The following is a 27065-nucleotide window of genomic DNA, read 5'->3' as shown; positions in this document are numbered from 1 at the left end:
AATCTGTTCACTGCTTCTACGGTACTCCATGACTCAGGTTTTTCAGGCTCTGTTATAATAATCCATGATTTCTCCGCATGCTAACATCAATTTTCAAATGAGACTCTTTAAGGGGAGGTTAGTCAACAAAACGGATTTTTGAAGTTCATGTTCATCTCCAACATGAAGATCATGTCAGTCATCTACATGATCTTCATCTTCACACTTGCCTAAGGGGGGGCTAGTCAACAAAACGAAAAATTTGATCTTCATCTTCATCTCATGCATCTACATGATCTTCATCTTCGAAATGGGTGTTAGTGTGGAAGTGTTTATCTTCTAAATCTTCGAAATAGGGTGTTAGTGAGGACAAGTTCATCTTCATCTTCATCTTCGAAATTTAAAACCATTGATTTTAATTACTACTATTAAATCACCAATACAATAGAGTAAATAAAAACTAAATATGATTAATGAATAAAAAATTATTATATTAATAACATAAGATAAATTTTTTACATGGTATTAATTAATAATATATTTTCACAAAATTAAAAGTAATTAATTAATCAAATTCATACTTTAATTATATTTTATTTACCAGAGACTTAAATATGAAGTTTAATATAGTAATAAAATTGAAATGTGACAAATAAAATTTCGATTTTCCATTTCTTTACCAACATGTCCTCTTCTTTTTTGAAAATAGCTTTTCATGCTTTTAATTTTTGGTTTTGTGACAGAGTGGAACTAGAATACATGCTCCAAAGAGGATTGAAATTTGAGATTGAAGCCTTATCTGCATCGTCTATTTCTTTTCTATCAGATGTGTACAATCCGTCCAAAATTCAAGATGAAGCTTACATATGAGTTACATCTCTCTCTCTCTCTCTCTCTCTCTCTCTCTCTCTCTCTCCCTTTCTCTCTCTCTCTCTCTCTCTCTCTCCATACCTTCTTTCCCCCAATTGATACATGTTAAGGTTCAAAAGTAAAGAATTATGCCTCTGGCTTTTTAGGCAGCTCCAGTCTTGGATTTAGTAGCAATTCAAGAAAAATAGAAATTATTATTGCCTTCATAAACGTACATATAAAAGCTTTATGGATAAGGAAAAATATATTGTGGGACATCACACCAAACAAAATTTCCGAGATTGTCTCAACTATGGTTCTACAACTCATTCACTGGGTAAGTTAACTTGGTTTATGAAGAGGTTGGCGCTGTTGTGGAGGTGGGGAACCGGTCTTGAGCATGACTTGAGAGAGACTCAGTTTGAATTGGTGTGACTCGAACAATCAAACTCTGGCTAAATGGCAAATGTACAAGGATGTCAATAGTGCTTGGAGAGTGCTTTTCATCTGTAAGAAGTTGGTCAATGAAAACACATGTAAATCAACTAGAACTTAGCTTCCTGGTGGAGCGGATTGTGCCAGAAGTAAATCAGATGTTGTTAAAGTTCCAGATTGGTCAACATCTAGCCCATCAAACTCCAATACAGGTGAAATATCTTCTTGACTAATCTTTCTCATATCTTTGAGCTTAAATACAATGAACTCGGCCGCACTGGGGAAATCATAAAAGACATACTGTGATCAGAATTTAGGAAGTGAAACGGTTTTAAACCGTGGAGATGAAGGACCGATTCATCCCCTACATCCAGATGAAATGTCATCTGTGCTCCACTAACGTCTTCAAGTGTTGAAGGGCGTCATGCGGTTGAAGATCATCTCGGACTGCAAGTTGACTAACCCCCCCTAAGAGTTCGAACACTGAGAAGAGGATCGTCTCCACTTATACTCTTTTCCTTCACCCGTTGTTCTGCTCTCAGGTATGCTCACCTCTCTAAAAGTATTTATTTTCTGCTGTAATTTTTAATACTTATTCTCATTATGAAACAATTAGTGGCATTTGAAAGTTGCAAGCACACATCAAGAGAGAAAATTTAATCAAAACATCACTCAGGATCGTAACCCAACTGGGTCCTCTGGCCTTCCATTATACACAACACATACCAAGCCGGATCTTGCCTGTTCAACATGTTTAATCATTTGATAACATCTGAAACTGATAAAAAGAGCATTTGATTTCATCCGTCTCTGACAAAATTATCATAAAAATTTAAACAAGAACTCATTCGTAACATACTAAAAAGCAAACATGACAAGAAATAACCACAGAAGAGATAACACAGGCCGATTTTTAACAAGCGTTGGAAACAAAAACAGAAGATAGAAGAAAAAAAAACACAAAGTCGAACCTTGAGGAGCTCAAAATCATAATAAAAAAATGGACAAACTGATCTTTTAGGTCAAGTTTCTTCTGTCAGCAACGCCAAAAATCAGTTATAGTTAGTTGAGAGATGAAGATGCTGAGGGATAGGGTAGAATGAGGTTTGTGAGGAAGAAAATCGACATCATTCTCGGTGGCTTGTGTCACCCATTTTGCTGTCGAAAGTTTTAGAAAAAAGTTTATGAAAAATTTTCGTTTTGATTTCAAAAACTTCGAAATCAAAATGAAAGTCAAAACGAAGCTCCCCCTCTTGTCGAGTCTCGGAAGGAGAAAATCGAAAGGGTTTTATTTAGTAATCGAGTGGGCTCGTGAGCTCACGAATAGAACCTCGGCTCACACGAGTTCGGTTTAGTTACTTAAATGAGCACGAACAACTACTATTCGATGCCACCCCTACCTGTTTTTCAGTTTTCAGTTATTGGTTTTCACAAATAAGAAAGACCTCCTCCCTGAAGGAACTGAATTTGTCTGGTGGCATATACCGATTTCCAACTCATGGAATTCTCTTCTTCTCGATGTCGTTCAATTCCTTTCAGAGGCTGGTTTTGTCTTGCATTTTTCGGGCTAAGCGTTTTCCATAAAGATGAAGTTCCTACATAATAAAGTAGAATCGCGGTTCCGTGATCAGGGTGTAAAATTCTGCCTCAGTTAAAATGGCCATGGAAGAAAGGAACAAAGGAACAAAGGAAGAAACTTCAAGAAAAGTACGAGTGATGGAAGAAACAACTTCAGGATCTCTGCTACGCTGTTAAGGCTGACTTTGTTTCTAACTTCCAAGAAGTGCGCCATTATGTCTCATAATTGCTCTTTAGCTTTAACTCTTTGGGAGAAACTATGAACACATTAGGAATTGACTCATCCATATCTGGTATTCATGTGGCATTAAAGAAGCAGTGTTTGAGCATGCCCTTCTCAAGTTCTGGGAGAAGGATTTTGGAAGATTATTTTTGTTACAGTATTATAGAGTCTATGGAGAAAATACAGAATATATTTAAGTCAATCAAAATAAGTTCTTAACATGTACGATCACGAATGAAGCAATCTAATGTTGAAAGCCTGTTTATTTACACCAACCAAAAAAAGGATTCTCAAACCACACTTTGTATAATCAGCGTCTGGATTTCAGTTCTGAAAAAATGATGTGAGTGAGCAGTTGAAGCGGCAGGGTGCTTCAATTCCACTTGTTCGACCTGGCAAGAGCACAGCTGTCTTCATCGAAACCTTACGTACATTAAGAACCACTTTCTTTAAGAACTAGTTTTTGCTCTGTACTTTGTTGACGCTGCAACAAAGTTTGGAATGCAGGTTCTCAGTCGGATATCGGTTCTGGGTTCGGCCTTTCTGGCAAACCACTGCATTTCGTGGGTTTGCTGGCACATCCGTTGCTTATTCTTGTTGGATGTGCCACTGATACTGCAAGAAAAGTTCAAGCAGAGATCATATCCCACAAGTACAAGAACATTGAAATTTGGGGGCTGATGAAAACATGTCCGATTGCGGAGCAGTGTAAAGGTTTATTTATTTTAGATGAATACTGTTTTTCTGTATCCTAAAGGAAATTTGGAATTTCCAGAAAATTCCTATTGGGATTGATACATCCGCTGTCTTTTTTCCCCTTTAGAAAGAATTACAACCAGTAATAGAAATAATGAATTTTCTATGATTCAGAACTCGTATAATTTGGTATTTACATCGAACAACAGAAATTATAGTGACTCAGAAAGAAAATTATGCACGCACTGGCTTCTTGAATCTCGTCGTCCTTCTCGTTGAAAAGTTACAGAGGCATTCGTTGAAGGATGAGGCCGAGCTGGTTGTTGGGGCCATGACGGTACGCCCAGATGACAATATGGTCTCCTTCCCGTAGCTCGTTGACGTCAACGAGCACCTGCCAGCCATGAAGGAGAGTCCATTGCTGCAGACTCGGCCACCGCTTCAACTTCAGCTCCCTTCGCCACCCTAAGGGATCCATCACGGAGACGTAAATGCCCGAACCATCGTGGGGTTCGATCTCACCTCTCTCCCAACACTTCAGGTGAGGCTTCAGCTTTTGGACAACGGAGCGAGGGATGAAGAACCTCTGATGATGGGGACGTATGTCCGTCTTGGTGATCCTCTTCTGGCCCAGCCATACGGGCTCAGTGAAATCGCTGTACAGCTTAGCAAGTGATTCCAGCAACTCCGGTTCGGCTCTCCTCTTCGGCTGCCGCTCTTCCTCTTCTAGCTTCAGCCTCTTCTTCTCAAGAAACGCCAGTAAGTCAGCTTCTTCGTCTGTAACGACCTTGCGGCAACGCTTTCTTTTCCCAATCTCTGCCATCTCAGTCTCACTGCAGTCTCTGGAAGAAGGTAAAACCGAAGAGAATGGGGCGGATGTTATAGGTTTACAACGCGGCAAATTACTTGTAGTTGCATCCTGATTCTGATTCAAATCCAATCAGGAAGGACAGTTGCCGAAATGGCAACCGTCACTCGTATTCTGCTGATGCCAGTTAGTAATCATAAATGCTGAATCTATTTTGATTTAGTTTGTTGTTAGTAATCATAAATGCTCAATCTATTTGGATTCAGTTAGTTAGGACTGATTCAGTTAGTTAGGACCTCTCCTGGTTTCTTCGGAACCGAGAAAAGGCAGTTGGAAAGTGTGGAATTTCGTCAGTTTCAGACAGAGACTTTTCTCCTGGTTTCTTCGGAACCGAGAAAAATATTTTGTAACTTTTTAAAGTATAAATCTAATTGTAAAATTGTAACTTAAATAATTAATGAACAATAAATAATAAATGTTATTAATTATTTTAATCCTATTAAGGTAAACAGTCAGTAATTAAAAAGATGTTAAAGGTCTGTTATTCAATTACAAAATCTCAAAATCTTTAGATCACATTCGCAAAATCTTTCGATCACATTCTCGAAAAAAAAACCGTTGCAAGAAGTATACTATCTAATTTTTTTAAAATAATAACACAAATAACCAACTTAATTTCACAAAGACCTAAATTTGACCGATCAACTACACATGTGTACAGGGTGACATGTAAGATCGCTTATGTGGCACCATATTATCACACCACATCATCACCCAAAGAGTCTTACTCCATGTCACCCAAGACGTCATTGGTAAGCCATGTCATCTGCAATGTCAGTAAATGCCACGTAATCCATCCACGTTAGTTTGCCTTTTAAAATTATTAATTTATGTTATTTTGTAATTAATTTTTAAAAAATATTAATTTCTGGTTTTAAAAAATCATACACATTTCATTTAGTTACCTTCACTTTACTATAAGAAAAAAATATAAAATTTGATAAGTAATTATTTTTAAAAAATTAATATAATTAATAGTTTCTTTTACTTAATACCTTACAAGAGAGACAACATATTAGGAGAAAAGCAGGATGAAGAAAGAGGTTTTGGACTTGTGTCCTAACCTTCCCCCTCAAGCTCAATTTATAGGTAAATAAGATTATAATATGACAATAATACCCTTGAAACTTAAACTAATTACATCAATATCATCTTTATGAGATGACTCTTTAGTTACCATCATGCCATCACTCGTGTGCCTGTGGGCCTCCTCCTTGGTTTGTGGGCTTGAACCCATCTTCCACCTCTATTGGATCTGTGAGTCTTCCTTGGTCTTATGGGTTTGAGCCAATCTTCTAACACACTTGGTTGCGTGGGCTTGGGCCCATATTCCAACACATGGGAAATCAATCAGGACCGGGAACTGATGTTGTGTGTTATTCCTCAATGCTGGATTCTGGCCTTTGTTTTATCATGTGACTAAATCTGGATGTGGAAATTGTTCATGCTGAATTATATTGTATTGACCCTTTAAAGTGACATTTAAACTTGAAGGTGATATTAATCAGGAAAGTACTGAACTTTGATATTTGTGCTATGAAAAAATATTAATAGAAAATTCACAAACAAGTCACCAAAAATCAAAACAGGTACTTTTAGAAAGCAGAGTAAAAGAGGTGAGTTAGGTGATAACAGGTGTGTCTGATGATATTGCAGGGTTTAGGGATGACTATGTAGGCCTTGAGGTGATAGGTGTATATATAACTAGCAGCCTTTAGCTATATACTAGTTGTAATGTTTTCATTCTATTGAGAATACTCTATGGCTTAACAGTATGGCACCAAGCAACTGGAGATCTGGATTCAAATCCCAATAAAGTCATATTACTTTTATTGTGTATTAAACTCTTTACTTTTCTTGGTTAGTGATTTGTTAATATTGCTTTGAGCTTTTAACCATAGATTTTTTTTCTTTAATTATTGTTCCTTGTATTTCCAGTAGTGCTTGGGAATTTTCATCGTGGCTATTCTTGCTCATATAACTATTATGTTTACTTGTTGAACATGTATTTGTCAATATCAAAACTGCATGTGCCAGTGAGATTGTGAGAAGGCACATGCTTTATTTGAAATTCTAGCTTAAGGTAGGGTTATTTAAACATCAAATATAAAAAAACATGACTTCTAAAGCATAATCGTAGACGTGGTTGAGATTTCCAACAATAAAACCTATAGGTGGCATTCTTTATGGACCCAAAATCAGACTGTGTGGTTGAATGTTTAGAATTGTTGCAATGAGAAATCACCTCCAAGGTACAATATCTATATGTCTTAAAATGCAATACAATTTGAACCCAATCCTTCCTCTTGCGTTTTGTTCATCTATTGGACGGTCCATGAATTTTGTAATGGAAGAGTTAAGAGTCTTCTTTGCTCTTATGTGGAAATGGCCTCTTGGGGGGGGAGGAGGGGGGGGGGGGGGGGGGGGGGGGTGTGGGGGGTTAGTCCACTTTGAAGTGGAATGAATTCCCCCCGCATTACCTAGGTCATAAAAAATAAGGCGTTAGTGTAAAAAGACTTGAATTGAAGTGAGATTACACCATTTCGTCTGCTCAGGCAAAAACGGAGGAAAGTTGATTCCTACCTTTTTTGCGAATCATCCACTTTCTTTGTGCGACACGCGTTGCTTCTTCCCCCCTCCCGAAAGGAAAAAATTATCCTCATTCGCTATTCTCCACTCCCTCTCCTTCGGCCTTCGTCTCCCGACAAATTTTTTCGCCCCATTTCTTCCTCTCATCTTTGCTCTCTCTGCTTTCTCTCGTTTTCACTCTCTGCTTTCTCCGTTCGCCCCAACTTCATTCATCCCATCTCTCTCGCTGTGCATTACCTAGGGTTTCTTCCATCGACATCAGCGATTCGAAGGATTTTAGGGTTCTTACCGAGTCTATGATGCTTCGGAGAACGGATTGGGATAGGAACCTTGTTGGCGCAGAGCAACGGAGGGACATTTGTTGCCGTGAGGTCGATCTTCACGCAGTAACAGAATTTCACGGCAGTTTCGAAGGTCTCGGAGCCGCCTAGGAAATCCAAAATCAAAGGTCTCTTTCGCGGCAAGGCTCTTCGATGACGACGACGACAATGACGATTTATTATTTTTATTTTGTTTCACTTTTAAAATTTTATTCTAATAACACGTAATTAGTATATTAATTTATAATAAACTTTAATCATGAATTAGTTTAATTATAATAAACTTTAAGCCACTGGATTTATATTTTGTGTTAATATATTACTAATTAATAATACGTAAATAACCATAGATTACTTGCAGGCCCTAACGGTATGGATTCAAATCCCAATAAAGTCATATTACTTTTATTGTGTATTAAACTCTTTACTGTTCTTGTTTAGTCATTTGTTGATATTGCTTTGACCTTTTAACCATAGATTTTTTTTCTTTAATTATTGTTCCTTGTATTTCCAGTAGTGCTTGGGAATTTTCATCGTGGCTATTCTTGCTCATAACTATTATGTTTACTTGTTGAACATGTATTTGTTAATATCAAAACTGCATGTGCCATTGAGATTGTGAGAAGGCACATGCTTTATCTGAAATTCTAGCGTAAGGTAGGGTTAGTTAAACATCAAATATAAAAAAACATGATTTCTAAAGCATAATCGCAGACGTGGTTGAGATTTCCAACCTTGATTTGAAATAAAATTTGTAGGTGGCATTCTTTATGGACCCAAAATCATATTGCTTGGTTGAATTTTTAGAAATTGTGGCAATAACAAATCACCTCCAAGGTACAATATCTCTATGTCTTAAAATACAATACCATTTGAACCCAATCCTTCCTCCAGTGTTTTATTTATCTATTGGACGGTCCATGAATTTTGTAATGGAAGAGTTAAGAGTCATTGAAGACTTTGTGGCCTAACTTGAGAATCTAGGTTCGATTCCCAACAAAATCATTTAGTTTCTTTACTCTTATGTGGAAAAGGCCTCTTGGTGTTTATTTGTATGTTCAGAGTTTCTTATAAAGTATATTATTGCATGAGAAAATGTCTTCAAATTTTAAAAAAATAACAGGCATATCCATGATTAATAGATAACCAATAAAGACGATGGTGACTGTAAATCAAGTGATATTAGAACTATGTCTGAATTTACAACATGAGTGAAAGTTTTGTAAGTTCACCTGTGTGTTGTGTATTAGTTTTTACTACTCTTGAATTTTTTTCCTTTTTTTTTTCTTATGCAAAGCGTTAGGCGGGAGCCAAATACTCATGTGCAGCCTCGTTTGGACCATTGTCATTTGGTTATGAATGTTGAACCTACTAGTTCTATCTAGGAGGATTACCATCCTGCGAGATGTGATGAAACATCTTCTTTAACTTATGGAATGGAGAAATCCTTTTTTTGCATGTACTAGTAAGGCACCCAGGAGCTCGTCAAGAAATGAGGATGAAATTTATTTGGCCATTGGTCCAAATTCTCACCAAGTTGTAAAAAACATAAATCAACCAGATAGATATTGAAACTTAGGATTTCATGATGTATAATCAAAGTAGACGAGGATTAAGGGGTGAGAAGAAGAAGAAGTGACAAATTTGGAGAAAAGAGGAGGAAGAATAAGGTAATGGACTTATTCCAAACCCTCCCCTTTATGCTCTATTTATAAATGACAAAATATTAATATTATAATTATACCCTTCACCTTAGTAAGAGTAAAGAAGAGATAAAAACATAAACTAATTACATCAATGACACTATAACATATTGATATCTTCCAACACTCCCCTTCAAGTTGGAAGGCAATGGTTGTGATCCTAGCTTGAAACAAATAACATAATATAGTAAAAATTTCCTCCATCATGGTGTCCCAAGGATAAGTACGAAATCGGGTACAGACTCTCCAAGGGTAGAAATGGGTGATAAAACATAAGTTGACACCAACCTCAAATGATTTCAAACAAATATAGTGATAATAATCACTAAAGTGGGTGATGCCCCTCATTCACAAGACGACGATAAAAAACCCAAGGGTACCAATAAAAAGTCTTAATAGAGTTAAAAACACCCATATATATATATATAAAGGACAACCATAACAAAAAGGGTTGGCCAAAGGGGGTAAACAAGAGTCAAATAAAAGATGGTAGAAGAAACACTGAAAAAAGGAAATGGGTAATGAGGAAGATAAGTTGTAGAAGTCGGGTCATCATGTGCTTTATTTTCCTAAGGAATTTAAATTCTTCATCAGATGAATCAATGCTGACAATAGTCAGCAAATAATGAACCTAAGGCAAGCAGCCGAGTAATCCTTCAATAATAATGTCTCAACCAATGAGACACAATAGCAGTTGTGGTAATGAGCCAATGTCCAAATAACACAAACCAAATAAAGAAAGTTTTTAAGAATAATAAAGACACACGAAATAATCCACAGTGAGTCCATCCTTGAATAAGGAAGATATGCACCGAATAATAAGTTAGAACTGAGTAATAAGCTGCCAATAAGTTGAACCATGTGTTGTTAATCTTCTAAAAAAGAATAACTGCACCGAGTGTTGCTGGTTCCGAAAGCAGCCGCAAGGTCATCTAAAAAATAGAGAAGAGTGAATTAAACAATAGTGGATGTTGATTAATTCAGACACCAAACCCAGAGCTAGCCATATTAAACCAACTAATTAGCTATCGATGACATAAGTGTCCCATTTTTGAATATAGTCCATGCTTAGAGATGTAATTATAGAATGAAACCGATTCCAAAAGGCAAGATAAAAAATTGAAGGCAAAGCTTGAGGATAGACCATTTATAGCTTGAAAGGATTTGATAGGCTAAGCGAGGTTGCTTACTTCATAAGGGGATAAGTACACTGAGTGTTTCTCCATTGTGATGTTAATATGTTGCAAGGATTTCTAATAACTAGAGAAGAAACAAACGTTTTGAATCTGAACCTAGATCAAAATCTCCTTACATAGTCACTTCTGTAATTTTCAGCATTAAATAACTACTTTTTTTTTAAAATTGCCATAATTCATAATATGAACACTTCTTCTCTTTGACAAATACATCAAGGAAAGTTACAGAAAATAAGATGATCTTCTAAAGATTCTTTCTTGATATTGTTAGTTAACAAATAAAAACTTTCCAGATATTGTTGATCATTAAAAAAAACTAAAAAAATGAAGCAAAAAATTCGGCTGAAATTCGGATCTTCACATGCAACTGGATACCAGCATGACCTTTGATTCTTCCAATGCGAATATCTCCTTAAATATAGATCAGGTTGACATAAAAAATTCTCCTTATAAAACTAGACTTAAATACCATTCATCTAAGAATAACTCCTCTTCAAAAAATATATTTCTTTTGAGATAAATAATCTGATAGATTTCAGTCTCTGTAATCTGGCCGAACTAAGTACTCTTTCTTCTGTATCCAACATGACTATTGACTCTTCCGAGATCGATATATCCATATAAAAAACTCAGATTGAGAATTGGTTGAATAGGTAAGAAAATAGCCTTATAGATATTTCTTTAGATATATAATTCTCTATAAAAAGTTTCGTTCTTGATGGCATAAAATGACTAAAAAATTGAAGCATTTTACTGCCGCTTGAATCTTTTCTTTTGCTTGACCTTTGCTGCTTCAAATGGTGATTTCTCTTTCTATAAAAATCTGATTTCAACGATTCTTTTCGAGTTGGAAACTAGACTCAAATAAAATTCCAAAGATATATAATTATATATATAAAATGTACATTAAGAGAGTTAAAAATCCAATGAAATACATGAATTGGGAAAGAAAACTAAAGGAAAAATGAGAAACTCCTTTTTTTTCTTTCTTTTTCTTCCTCCCTTTCTTTTCCATCTTCTTCTCCTTTTCCATGTCAAGTCATTGCATGCTTTGATACCATGTTGAAACTTAGAATTCCATGGTGTATAATAAAAGTAGAAGGGGATTAAAGGGTGAGAAGAAGAAGAAGAGTAGTGGAGAGAAGGTTTAGGAGAAGGAGAAGAGTGACGAATTTGGAGAATCCATCAATCATGTTCATTACCCTAACAAAAACATAGACCTAGCAAGAATATCAACAAAGGCAAAAAAGCATAAAGCAATTTTAGAAGTATTCATAAATATATGATGAAAAAGCTTGCTTTCTCAAACTTATGCAATACGCTCCCATATCTCAGGGGTTTCCACTGGCCTCAAACCTGCACATAAAATTGAATTCTACTAAATGAAGGCACTAGAAAAAAAGAGAGAGAGAGAAAGGGGGACAGAGATAGACCATTAGGAGGGAAAATTTCAACAATTATCCTTAGTCATTTACACTGCATTAGGGTAGTCCTATGATCTGAAGTCAAGTGCAAAGAAAGATTTCAGACTCAATCTCAATATAAAATCTTAGATAAACTAAAATTTTAAAATGAGTTAAAAAATAGAGAAAATCTCACCCAATGCCTCTAATCCAACCTATGGTGCCTCAAAAAGAAATGTCCCCAGTTTCACAGATACAAGACTCACATGAGGGCAGTAGCATAAAAGCCTATTTTGAGGCTTCGTAAATATATCTTGCCATGGATATCCATTACTTTATATTTTTAATGCTCATGCTTATTGTTTGGTTGTTCGTCTTGTTCATACCTTTCAATATAATGGTAACCAGATAGCTACATCATCACCGGAGACGACGATGGAGATGGGGAGAAGCTTTAGTGAAAGAGGAAAAATGGAATGAAAGAAGAAAGAAAGGACCAGGCGCAACTGGGAATGAGTGGTGACAACTTCTTTTGGAGGCAAGTTGGAAGTCCTTGCTCCTCCCTATTTCGTGGGTAGCTAGTGAGGCCTGCCTAGCCTTTTGAGAAATAAGAGTTATATTTGTGACAGGGGAAGGGACCTACCCTCTCTTTCTCGATGAACCAAAGGGTACAACTAGTGATGAAAGAGAAGGGGAGGGTGGTGTGTCCTCTCCTCTATTACCCACAAAAAAAAAAAAAAAACAAAAAAAAAACAAAAACATGGTAAGGAGCAGAAATTCTACAAAACTGCAACAACCCCTCGTTAAATGGAAACAATACAACTCAATGTAGCTAGTTATATATACACCTAACACCTCAAGGCACTTGCAAAGAAAATACTCATCACATTTGTGAAAAAAATAAGTACTGCAAAATATAGCATTGTTATGAAAATCCATCAATCATGTTTATTACCCTAACAAAAACATAGACCTAGCAAGAATATCAACAAAGGCAAAAAATCATAAAGTAATTTTAGAAGTATTCATAAATATATGATGAAAAAGCTTGCTTTCTCAAGCTTATGCAATATGCTCCCATATCTCAGGGGCTTCCACTGGCCTCAAACCTGCACATAAAATTGAACTCTACTAAATGAAGGCACTAGACAAAAAGAGAGAGAGAGAAAGGGGAACTGAGATAGACCATTGGGAGGGGAAATCTCAACAATTATCCGTAGTCGTTTACACTGCATTAGGGTAGTCCTATGATATGAAGTCAAGTGCAAAGAAAGATTTCAGACTCAATCTCAATATAAAGTCTTAGATAAACTAAACTTTTAAAATGAGTTAAAAAAAAACTTTCAAAACAGATAATCCACACAGAGGTCAGGCAACCATTTCGTGGCTTTGTTTATCGTAATTCTTCTCAGCTTCTCTGTTTTCTATTAACTCTTACCGGGTTGTGTATGTCTGCTCTATTTTTAGGTTTTGAAACTGTTACGTACATGCTGGATGGAGCTTTTGATTACAAAATCTTTAATTAAATAGTTGTCCTAATTGTGACCTTCTTTGTAGTGGTTTAAATCCTAACTTGTGGGAGAGAAAGAACAGAAAGACATCAGCTTATATAATTACAAAGTTATACTACGTTTAATTAAATAATTTTTCTATTTACCATAATGCCATCCGAGACATGTGGGTCGCTTTTGATATGTTACACTCTACTTCATCTTAATCACTGATTATAACTTTTGATCTTAATAACTGATCTAAATTTTAACAAAAACTTTAATTTTGATAATTGACTAACTTTTTGACAAAAGCTTTATGCTTTTATTGTCGAGAGTTATAACTTAGACCGTCGATCAACTGGCAATTAGGTTTCCTTCAATCTTGATATTGATCAATGTCGACGATTTGAACCATTGATTGAGGCTCTAATTTTGATGAATAATTTTTGTATGTACCTTTCAACTATAGCTTTATTGATAAAATGCAATATGATTTCAAGTTAAAATATAGATACTCTAGGGTTGACCAAAATTACTTAGATATCCCTACTTGGAAAAAAGTTAGCATAAAACAAATATCGATTCCTAGAGGGTTTGTTGATGCGAATGGGCTGAAATAACCGATTAATTGGTGAACTCATTTGAAGCAGTTTATGGAAAATAAGGTGGAGCAATCCAAATGGAACTTTGAGTATGTTGACAATATGGACCCTATAGTGAATAACTTCCAATTCACCCACTTAAACACCAAATGTGGAAGTTGTGCATCAATAGTTTATGTTTCATTGATTCATCTACTTGATATAAGAGAAATTACATGAAAATATACATAAAAATAAATAAAAAATTTACCATAATGTCGTACCTTTATTTGAAAATCTTTATTCTTAAACTATGTGAACTCATTTTTTTATTTTGCTCTTACAAAAGAAATATCGTGTACGCAAGGGAGACTACCGTATCCACTTGAGTAATTTTTTTGTTATTTATTTGAATTTCTATGATAGTTTCATTTTTTTCCCAATAAACTACCATATTCATTTGTCTGATGGGATTGAACTAAAAAAAAAGCAGTGGTAGGGGTGGCATCAAGTCGAGCCGAGTTTGAACCTGCATATGTTCGAGTTGGGCTTGATTTAAATACTTCGAATTCAAACTCGAGTCGAGCCCATCCTTTAGTCTAAAATTGGAATCAATCTTGAGCCCAATAAATTTAATCGAGTTCAAGCTTGAGCTCGAGCCTAGTTCGAACTCCAACCTCCATTTAAAATTTTGCATAAAATATATATCAAATGCATTGTACATGAAATCATGCATAAATTTTACTTAAAATAAGGCATGACCTCTACATAAAATTGGGCATGACCTTTGTACATAAACCTACTTTAAATTATCTATAAACTTCATAAAATTATTCATAAACATTGCATAATAGTATGCATAAACTTTATTCAATTGAACACAAAGATTTAAATAAAATATTAATATCAAATTTACCATCACCCAAACAAAAACTATAAATCTAATATACATTTATAAACTCCAAATTTTTATTTTCATGCTAGAAAACATTATGCTAAGTCCCCGTTTGCATGAGCAAAATATCCACCTACGACAAAAACAAAAGAATAAATTTTATTATTGTCTGATAAAAAAAAATACCCATCTAAACTTATTATGCCAATGTGACTTATTTAAAAACATGACTTATAAACAAAATGTGACTTTTATACACTTCTTCCCCTTATTAAAATATGTTGTTAATTGTGCAGGTTTTTCACTACTATATGGTCTAGGTAGAGCCCGGGTAGGGATAAAGGCTCAGAGAGTCCTCGCCCTTTCCTCAATGGACTTATGGCTATGATTGAATTGATAGTTTGACTATTAGTTTAAATTTTATATTCTTTATCATGAACAAGGACATAAGGTATAAAATTTTGCCCGAACCAAGTCTTAATTTTGATATTTTTCAAACACCTTAAGCACTAGATAGGCCTACAAAACCGAAGGTATGACCCAGACATGGAGAACCTCACCTGGGCATGATGTTTCTATAGCATAACACAAACTAGTATGTCAAATAACATGCAAAAAATGTAACACAAGCACCAAAATCAAAGGTTATATTCTCAGTCCAGAAAAAAGGTAGTTCAAAATGTATATAAACTATCCAAAATTCAACTAGAGAGGAAAAAAAAAGTATGCAAATAACCTTGAGTGAGGAGGAGGACACGGCCCTTCCAAGGCCAAACAAACAAAAATTGTACCCAGAACTGGAACTATTGTGTGTCAAATTAAATTTGAACCCATCACCTAAAAACAAGAAAGCAAAAAATTCATTAAATAAAATATAAAATTCGAGGCCAAATCTTTACAACAGTATCATTGGAATCCCAAACACTATATAAAATAAATGCATATGGAGAGTAAGTTCTAAATCCCATTTGGAATGTCAAAAGTTGATTTTATAGCTTGACAAAATGCAGCCTCAACCAGATATTGAACAAATATAGTAGGCCAACACATTCTGTTTGCCAATCAGAATAACAATCAGGTACTTGCCAAGCATCCAGCACGCGCCTATGAAAATTTGCTCACTGCCTCTACGGTACTCCATGACTCAGATTTTTCAGGCCCTGACATAATAATCCATGATTTCTCAGCATGCCAACATCAATTTTCAAATGAGATTCTTTAAGGGGTGGTTAATCAACAAAACAGATTTTTGAAGTTCATATTCATCTCCAACATGAAGATCATGTCAGTCATCTACATGATCTTCATCTTCGCACTTGGGGGGTGGCTTAGTCAACTAGACTCATGACATGAACTTCAACCGCATTACTCAGTTCATGTCCTGAGGTTGTTAGTGGAGAGCCGGACTTCAAGTCATGTACATGACTAACATGACTCAGGAGATCATGTCCAAAGCGTAAACGACGGAAAATGTTTTCCGCCCAATTTTGGCATTCATGTATATGAAACGAGCGCGCCCCTCTCATTTCGTTCCCACACCCCCTCTCTCGGCTTCGGCATCCATCTCTGTGCTTCCTCTCTCAGTTTCGGCATCCATCTCTCTCCTCCCTCTCTCGGCTTCGGTATCTCTCTCCGGTCTCCCTCTCTACGACCTCTCCCTCTCGACCTCCGTCGCAGTGTACGGGAGGTTGAGAGGCTCTACGACGGAGGTTGAGAGGGAGAGGAGAGGGAGGCCTTCCTCCCTCGACGACGACTTCTCTTCCCCCCTCTCCTCCCCCTCTTGACATCCAACGCAGAGCATGGGAGGCCGGGCATCTGTTGCAGAGCCTCTCGGCCTCCCGACTTCTCCCTCTCGGCGTACCGTCGGAGCCCCGCCTTTGTCGGCGTTGCCTTTTGGCTCGTCACCGAGAAAGACGAAGTGCAAGATGATGGTTTAATTTTTCCTAAGTTAGGAAAAATTATACTATCGTCATAAAAATCACTAATTTATAATATTTTTTATAAAATAATTATTTTTATTTATTTAATATATTTATTTTATAATTACTATATTAAAATAGTGATTTAATAGTCATAATTAAAATATTATTAAAATAAATATTTGATAAATTATTTTGGTTTAATTATCCCATTGCTATAATTAATTAAACCAATAGTTTTAAATTTTGTGACAATATATTATTAATTAGTAATACATAAAATATATTTAGTTATTGATAAATATATCAATTTATTTATTATATAAAATTTTTTATTATTGTATTTAATTAGTGGTTTTTAATATTAAAACATATCTTATGTTATTAAAAAATTATTTATAACGTTATTTATTGATTACTTGTAATTAATCATGTGTGTATTTCATTGACTCACGTAATTACCATATTAATGCACAATAAAATATCTAATTCAATTAATAAATATATTAATATATTTAATTATACATTAAATAACTTATTCATGTAGTAATAATGGTTGTTTTATCTAATTTGGGGTCTAAGGATTATGTTGTAATTAAGTGTACTGTAAAGGTTTTGGCATTCTCTTATTTCTTATGTTTTTCTCATGTCGGGGCACTAACACTGGAAACTGTTTTCCAGTGCACATGAAGTCATTAACACTAACACCCTCAGGACAAGAACTGAGTAATGCGGTTGAAGTTCATGTCTTGAGTCAAGAGGATCATCTCCACTTATACTCTTTTCCTCCACCGTTGTTCTACTCTCAGGTGTGCTCACCTCTCTAAAAGTATTTATTTTCTGCTGTAATTTTTAATACTTCTTCTCATTATGAAACAATTAGTGGCATTGAAAACACACATCAAGAGAGAAAATTTAATCAAAATATCATTCAGGATCGTAACCCAACTGGGTCCTCTGGCCTTCCACTATACACAACACATACCAAGCAGGATTTTGCTAGTTCAACAGGTTTAAGCATTTGATAACATCTGAAACTGATAAAAAGGGAATATTATTGACAAATTTTTAAACCAACATTTCAACCGTCTTTGACAAAATAATCATAAAAAGTTAAACAAAAATTCATTAGTAACATATTGAAAAGCAAACATGACAAGAAATAACCACAGAAGAGCTAACACAGGCCATCACTTACCGATTGTTAACAAGCATTGGAAACTGAAACTGAAGATACAAAAAAAAAAAAAAAAACACAAAAATCGAATCTTGAGGAGCTCAAAATCATAATAAAAAACTAGACAAACTAGTCTTTTAGGTCAAATTTCTTCTGTCAGCAACACCAGAAATCGGTTATAGTTAGTTGAGAGATGAAGATGCTGAGGGATAGGGTAGAATGAGGTTTGTGAGGAAGAAAATCGACATCGTTCTCCGTAGCTTGCATCACGGATTTTGCTGTCGAAAGTTTTAGAAGAGAGTTTATGAAACTTTTTCGTTTTGATTTCAAAAAAAATCAAAACGAAGCTCCCCCTCTTGTCCTTGTCGAGTCCCGGAAGGGTTTTATTTAGTAATCGAGTTGGCTCGTGAGCTCACGAACAGAACCATGGCTCACACGGGTTCGATTCAGTTACTTAATTGAGCACGAACAGCTACTATTCGATGCCACCCCTACCATTTTTTCAGTTTTCAGTAATTGGTTTTCACAAATAAGAAAGACCTCCTCCCTAAAGGAACCGAATTTGTCTGGCGGCATATACTGATTTCCAACTGATGGAATTCTCTTCTTCTCGATGTCGTTCAATTCCTTTCTGAGGCTGGTTTTGTCTTGCTTTTTTCTGGCAAAGCGTTTCCAAAAAGATGAAGTTCCTACATAATAAAGTAGAATCGTGGTTCCATGATCAGGGTGTAAAATTATGCCTCAGTTAAAATGGCCATGGCAGAGCGACATGGAACAGAGGAAGAAACTCCAAGAAAAGTACGAGAGATGGAAGAAACAACTTCAGGATCTCTGCTACGCTGTTAAGGCTGACTCTGTTTCTGACTTGTAGGATATACTTTGCTCCATGGTCCTTTCCGAGTGTGTTTACAAGGTAAGTGTTTTACCATGTTATTCAATCAAGGAATTCTAGAATCACTATCAGTTAGTGTTTGTGTCACGAGTCGAGCTAGTATCAACTGTCAGTCTCAAGTTTCATTAAGGAGGGATTTGTCAGGGATTAGCTTCGAGACCATGTACATGAGCATGCTATTGAAAAAATAATAGAAAAACAAATCTATGTATTTGAGCACTTTTCAGGATGAACTAACTCCTTGCATTCAAGAAGCAGTTCCTTTGTGCAAGTGTTTGCAGATGATGTAGTCTGAACATTGACCCTTATCCTCCAGAATTGAATGGTGCACCAATAAGTCTCATAATTGCTCTTTAGCTTTAACTCTTTGGGAGAAACTATGAACACATTAGGAATTGAATCATCCATATCTGGTATTCATGTGGCATTAAAGAAGCAGTGTTTGAGCATGCCCTTCTCAAGTTCTGGGAGAAGGATTTTGGAAGATTATTTTTGTTACAGTATTATAGAGTCTATGGAGAAAATATAGAATATATTTAAGTCAATAAAATCTCAAGTGGATCATTATGGAAAAGACAAATCCATTAGTCCTTTTCTGGTCAAGGCAAAACAATGAACTTGGAGCCTGGTGAAGCAAACAAATGAACTTGGGAGCCTTTGCATTTAAAAATACCTATACTAAGCTGTTTCAGGCATTGAGGGTATCTTTTAGCTCTAGAAATCCAAGCCTCAGTCCCTGATTTACCTCCTTCATTTGTCTGCTTTAAACTACAATTTGATGGTTCCAAGGCAACATGAGGGGGGGAGTTGTGGAGATACATGTTTGGCTCTCTTGGAATTCTCAAAAAATGAAGTTGGGCGTTTAGTCATCCTTCAAGGAATCAATTTCTTTAGGGAAATCTCCTCAAGGTCACTATTTTTTGTTGTTTATGTTATTTTATTAAACAGGGCCACTTCCATTTTTGTGGTCATAAGTTGGTTGGAAGGGAAAGTTCCTCACAAAGTTGTGTTCTGTGAAGAGCCCTTCGATTTTTATTCTACTCTTATTTAACTTGGAGCTGACTGTCCAATATCACTTCTCACTTGTGTGAAATAAAAAGGAGAGAACCAAAGAAGAAATAGAAACCAGAAAATAATAGTTTGAATAAGAAGAGAAGCAAGGGAGGTTCTGGTACAAGAGGATAGGATAAAAGAATATGGTTAGTTGATTGTTCTATCTTATATGCAACTTAAGTGTTGGAGAGCAACTTACACAAATACTCTCCCTTATAAACGAAGCATGTGAAATTAAGTAAACTGAGAGGAATACTGTTATTTTATGACATTTGAGACCCCTTTGAGCTTTGGCATATGCATCTATATTTTTTGCCTTTAAAACTCAGCTGTCATGTTCAGCATTTCTGAGCCAAGTTGCTTATTGTCGAGTACAAGAACTTGCTGAGGAGAGGCTCTCACTGGAGTTGGCAAGACAACAAGTAGCAAAGGCTTCAAAAGGAGGGCGAGACTCTGAGGGCAAGGGATAATCAAAGCTTTGCAGTACATATGAGTAAATTACATAAGAGGAGCTTAAAACACATACTTTCAGCATTAATCTACTTTCAGAATTTTATTTAAGTTGTTGACATTGGATTGATCTTATAGGATACTTCAGGAACACAACTGTGGCCTTTGGAGACGAATCCCCTGTTTGCACCGAATTGCAATTTCAAGCAAACACCTATCTTCAATAGGTGAACAACTCTTTTTACCTTCATAAGCAGGTATTTGATGAGAAGTGTTAACTTGAATTATTTGGTTATGTTGCAGTCAATTCCAGTTAAATAAGAAGACCATGATACATGCCTAACATGTAAATCATAAAAATACGAGGAATATTACTTTCTGAAATGGTTGTATGCAGTCTTACACCCTGAATGTCACGTGGCCACGCACTGGAATGTTTGTATGCAGTCTTACACCCAGTTTGAGTTTCTTCAATACCCAGATTTTACTCTACTGCTCCTAGTATTTTCCATCTTCACATTTATGTGAACTCAAATATCTCTATATCACTTATGAGCATGACGACATGTGGTGATTTTTTGCCTACTATCTTATCATTCTTTTGATTTCAACATGGAGGAAAAACATACTTTGAATTTGTACGTGAACTAAAATTTTAAAAGAAATATGGTAAGTTAATTTGTAGTCCTAATGATACCTGACCAAAAACTTGATTACATTAGGCTGAGTCAATACGTTATATTCTACGGCTTTACCTTTTGGAGAAGGAGTTTTCTTACATATGTTTTGCCTGCAGGGGGTATTCTATGGCTTAGCATGGGCACCCTGGGTATGTATCTCTTCCTTTCATCCTAGTTGCTTCCTTCCAATTTTTAGGAACCAAATGAGTACTGTAAAATTAGGGTCCTGTAATGGAGGTTTATAACAATGAACGAAAGAGGAGCAGAACCATGCTCCAATCAGGCTCTAAGAACATATTTCCAAATGTCTATATGACATTCTTGCATTCTATATGTTATCAAATAAGTTCTGGGTATGGTGTACCATTTTGAATGAAGCCATAAAATGTTGAAATCCTTTTATTTATCTGTCCATTCATCCTAGTTGTTTCCTTCCAATTTTTAGGAACCAAATGAGTAGACTGTAAATTATGGAGGGTCCAGTAATGGAGGTTCATAAAAATGAAGGAAAAGGCAACAGAACCATGATCTAATGCAGGCTTCAATAACATATTTCCAAATGTCTGTATGATGTAGATGTGGCCCTTACATTTCTAGTATTATCAAAATAAGTTCTTGACATAGTGTACGATCATGAATGAAGCAATCTAATGTTGAAAGCCTGTTTATTTACACCAACAAAAAAAAAAGGATTCTCAAACCACACTTTGTATAATCAGCGTCTGGATTTCAGTTCTGAAAAAATGATGTGAGTGAGCAGTTGAAGCGGCAGGGTGCTTCAATTCCACTTGTTCGACCTGGCAAGAGCACAGCTGTCTTCATCGAAACCGAAGTACATTAAGAACCACTTTCTTTAAGAACTAGTTTTTGCTCTGTACTTTGTTGACGTTGCAACAAAGTTTGGAATGCAGGTTCTCAGTCGGATATCGGTTCTGGGTTCGGCCTTTCTGGCAAACCACGCATCTGACTGCATTTCGTGGGTTTGCTGGCACATCCGTTGCTTATTCTTGTTGGATGTGCTACTGATACTGCAAGAAAGTTCAAGCAGAGATAATATCCCACAAGTACAAGAACATTGAAATTTGGGGGCTGATGAAAACATGTCTGATTGCGGAGCAGTATCTATTTTTGCAAAGGTTTATTTATTTTCGATGAATACTGTTTTTCTGTATCCTAAAGAAAGGAAATTTGGAATTTCCAGAAAATTCCTATTGGGATTGATACATCCGCTGTCTTTTTTCCCCTTTAGAAAGAATTACAACCAAATAATGAATTTTCTATGATTCAGAACTCGTATAATTTTGTACTTACATCGAACAACAGAAATTACAGTGACTCAGAAAGAAAATTATGCACGCACTGGCTTCTTGAATCTCGTCGTCCTTCTCGTTGAAAAGTTACAGAGGCATTCGTTGAAGGATGAGGCCGAGCTGGTTATTGGGGCCATGACGGTACGCCCAGATGACAATATGGTCTCCTTCCCGTAGCTCGTTGACGTCAACGAGCACCTGCCAGCCATGAAGGAGAGTCCATTGCTGCAGACTCGGCCACCGCTTCAACTTCAGCTCCCTTCGCCACCCTAAGGGATCCATCACGGAGACGTAAATGCCCGAACCATCGTGGGGTTCGATCTCACCTCTCTCCCAACACTTCAGGTGAGGCTTCAGCTTTTGGACAACGGAGCGAGGGATGAAGAACCTCTGATGATGGTGATGTATGTCCGTCTTGGTGATCCTCTTCTGGCCCAGCCATACGGGCTCAGTGAAATCGCTGTACAGCTTAGCAAGTGATTCCAGCAACTCCGGTTCGGCTTTCCTCTTCGGCTGCCGCTCTTCCTCTTCTAGCTTCAGCCTCTTCTTCTCAAGAAACGCCAGTAAGTCAGCTTCTTCGTCTGTAACGACCTTGCGGCAACGCTTTCTTTTCCCACTCTCTGCCATCTCAGTCTCACTGCAGTCTCTGGAAGAAGGTAAAACCGACGAGAATGAGGCGGATTTTATAGGTTTACAACGCGGCAAATTACTTGTAGTTGCATCCTGATTCTGATTCAAATCCAATCAGGAAAGAGTTGCCTAAATTGGCAACTGTCACTCGGATTCTACTGATGCCAGTTAGTAATCATAAATGCTGAATCTATTTTGATTTAGTTTGTTGTTAGTAATCATAGATGCTCAATCTATTTGGATTCAGTTAGTTAGGACTGATTCAGTTAGTTAGGACCTCTCCTGGTTTCTTCGGAACCGAGAAAAGACAGTTGGAAAGTGTGGAATTCGTCAGTTTCAGACACAGACTTTTCTCCTGGTTTCTTCGGAATCGAGAAAAATATTTTGTAACTTTTTAAAGTATAAATCTAATTGTAAAATTGTAACTTAAATAATTAATGAACATTAATTAATAAATGTTATTAATTATTTTAATCAATATAATCCTATTAACGTAAACAGTCAGTAATTAAAAAGATGTTAAAGGTCTGTTATTCAATTACAAAATCTCAAAATCTTTCGATCACATTCTCAAAATCGCTATCTAATTTTTTTAAAATAATAACACAAATAACCAACTTAATTTCACAAATACCTAAATTTGACCGATCAACTACACATGAGTACAAGGTGACATGTACGATCGCTTGCGTGGTGAAACACGTCATTGGTGCCTTACTCCACATCATCACCCATAGTGCCTTACTCCATGTCACCCAACATGTCATTGGTAAGCCAAGTCATCTGCAATGTCAGTAAATGCCATGTAATCCATCCACATTAGTTTGCTTTTTAAAATTATAAATTTAGGTTATTTTGTAAATAATTTTTTTAAAATATTAATTTCTGGTTTTAAAAAATCTTACACATTTCATTTCATTACCTTCACTTTAATATAAGAAAAAATAATAAAATTTTATAAGTAATTATTTTAAAACTGCATGTGCCAGATAGATTGTGAGAAGGCACATGCTTTATCTGAAATTCTAGCTTAAGGTAGGGTTAGTAAAACATCAAATATAAAAAAAAACATGATTTCTAAACCATAATCGTAGACGTGGTTGAGATGTCCAAGCTTTATATGAAATAAACTTTGTAGGTGGCATTCTTTATGGACCCAAATTCATATTGCGTGGTTGAATGTTTAGAAATTGTTGCAATGACAAATAACCTCCAAGGTACAATATCTATATGTCTTAAAATGCAATACCATTTGAACCCAATCCTTCCTCTTGCGTTTTATTTATCTATTGGACGGTCCATGAATTTTGTAATGGAAGAGTTAAGAGTCGTTGAAGACTTTGTGGCCTAATGGACAAGGCACCACTTTAACTTGAGAATCTATGTTCGATTCCCAACAAAATCATTTAGTTTCTTTGCTCTTATGTGGAAAAGGCCTCTTGGTGTTTATTTGTATGTTCAGAGTTTCTTACAAAATATATTATTGCATGAGAAAATGTCTTCAAATTTTAAATAAATAACAGGCATATCCATGATTAATAGATAACCAATAAAGATGATGGTGACTGTAAATCAAGTGATATTAGAACTATGTCTGAATTTACAACATGAGTGAAAGTTTAGTAAGTTCACATGTGTGTTGTGTATTATTTTTTACTGCTCTTGAATTTTTTTCCTTTTTTTTTTTCTTATGCAAAGCGTTAGGCGGGAGCCAAACACTCATGTGCAGTCTCATTTGGACCATTGTCATTTGGCTATGAATGTTGAACCTACTGGTTCTATCCAGGAGGATTACCATCCTGCGAGATGTGATGAAACATCTTCTTTTACTTATGGAATGGAGAAATCCTTTTTTTGCATGCACTAGTAAGGCACCCAGGAGGTTGTCAAGGAATGAGGATGAGATTTATTTGGCCATTGCTCCAAATTCTCACCAAGTAGTAAAAAACATAAATCAACCAGATAGATATTGAAACTTAGGATTTCATGATGTATAATCAAAGTAGACGAGGAGTAAGGGGTGAGAAGAAGAAGAAGTGACAAATTTGGAGAAAAGAGGAGGAAGAATAAGGTAATGGACTTATTCCAAACCCTCCCCTTTAAGCTCTATTTATAAATGATAAAATATTAATATTATAATTATACCCTTCACCTTATTAAGAGTAAAGAAGAGGCAAAAACGTAAACTAATTACATCAATGACACTCTAACATATTGATATCTTCCAACACTCCCCTTCAAGTTGGGAGGCAATGGTAGTGATCCCAGCTTAAAACAAATAACATAATATAGTAAAAATTTCCTCCATCATGGTGTCCCAAGGATACGTACGAAATCGGGCACAGACTTTCAAAGGGTAGAAATGGGTGATAAAACATAAGTTGACACCAACCTCAAATGATTTCAAACAAATATAATGATAATAATCACTAAAGTGGGTAATGCCCCTCATTCACAAGACGACGATAGAAAACCCAAGGGTACCAATAAAAAGTCTTAATAGAGTTAAAAACACCCATATATATATAAATGACCAACCATAACATGCACCAAAAAGGGTTGGCCAAAGGTGGTAAACAAGAGTCAAATAAAAGATGGTAGGAGAAACACTGCCAAAGGGAAATGGGTAATGAGGAAGATAAGTTGCAGAAGTCGGGTCATCATGTGCTTTATTTTCCTAAGGAATTTAAATTCTTCATCAGATGAACCAATGCTGACAATAGTTAGCAAATAATGAACTAAGGCAAGCAACCGAGTAGTCCTTCAATAATAATGTCTCAATCAATGAGACACAATAGCAGCTGCGGTAATGAGCCAATGTCCAAATAACACATACCAAATAATGAAAGTTTTTAAGAATAATAAAGACACATAATAAATACACATGAAATAATCCACAGTGAGTCCATCCTTGAATAAGGAAGATGTGCACCGAATAATAAGTTAGAACTGAGTAATAAGCTGCCAATAAGTTGAACCAAGTGTTGTTAATCTTCTCAAAAAAAATAACTGCTCTGAGTGTTGCTGGTTCCGAAAGCAGCCGCAAGGTCATCTAAAAAATAGAGAAGAGTGAATAAAACAGTAGTGGATGTTGCTTCCACGCTTACTGCATCGTTGATTAATTCAGACACCTAACCGAGAGGTAGCCATATTAAACCAATTAATTAGCAGTCAATGACATAAGTGTCCCATTTCTGAATCTAGTTCATGCTTAGAGATATAATTATAGAATGAAACCGATTCCAAAAGGCAATATAAAAAATTGAAGGCAAAGCTTGAGGCTAGACCATTTATAGCTTGAAAGGATTTGATAGGTTAAGCGAGGTTGCTCACTTCATAAGGGGATAAGTACACCGAGTATTTCTCCAATGTGATGTTAATATGTTGCAAGGATTTCTCATATCTAGAGAAGAAATAAACGTTTTGAATCTGAACCAAGATCAAAATATCCTTACATAGACACTTCTGTAATTTTCAACATTAAATAACTACTTTTTTTTTAAAATGCCATAATTCATATTATGAACACTTCTTCTCTTTGACTACTACATCAAGGAAAGTTACAGAAAATAAGATAATTTTCTAAAGATTCTTTCTCTTTGACAAATACATCAAGGAAAGTTATAGAAAATACATCTAGGAAAGTTAAAGAAAATAAGATGATCTTCTAAAGATTCTTTCCTAATATTGTTAGTTAACAAATAAAAACTTTCTAAGGGTAGATCATGAGATACTTTCCTGATATGGTTGATCATTAACAAAAACTACAAAAATGAAGCAACAAATTCGGCTTAAATTCGGATCTTTGCCTGCAATTGGATACCAACATGACCTTTGATTATTCCAATGCGAATATCTCCTTAAATATAGATCAGATTGACATAAAAAACTCTCTTTATAAAACTAGACTTAAATACCTTTCATTTAAGAATAACTCCTCTTCAAAAAATATATTTCTTTTGAGATAAATAATCTGATAGATTTCAGTCTCTGTAATCTGGCCGAACTAAGTACTTTTAGCCAGCATGACTATTGACTCTTCCGAGATCGATATATCCATATAAAAAACTCAGATTGAGAATTGGCTGAATAGGTAAGAAAATAGCCTTATAGATATTTGTTTATATATACAATTTTTCATATAAA

General features: G+C 35.7%; 1 pseudogene; it reads left to right on the top strand.

Moving 5' to 3' along the window:
• The first annotated feature begins 21721 nt into the window (after window positions 1-21721).
• Window positions 21722-22134, top strand: LOC137952396 (preprotein translocase subunit SCY1, chloroplastic-like; annotated as a pseudogene).
• The last annotated feature ends 4931 nt before the right edge of the window (window positions 22135-27065 follow it).

The sequence above is a fragment of the Aristolochia californica genome, unplaced genomic scaffold, assembly GCF_029961685.1.
Source record: "Aristolochia californica isolate CCGP_79_NKW_82.1479 unplaced genomic scaffold, dmAriCali1.0.hap1 SCAF_1, whole genome shotgun sequence".
Taxonomy (NCBI): domain Eukaryota; kingdom Viridiplantae; phylum Streptophyta; class Magnoliopsida; order Piperales; family Aristolochiaceae; genus Aristolochia; species Aristolochia californica.
The sequence above is the reverse complement of the archived record's forward strand: the minus strand, read 5'-3'. Positions and strand labels throughout refer to the sequence as shown.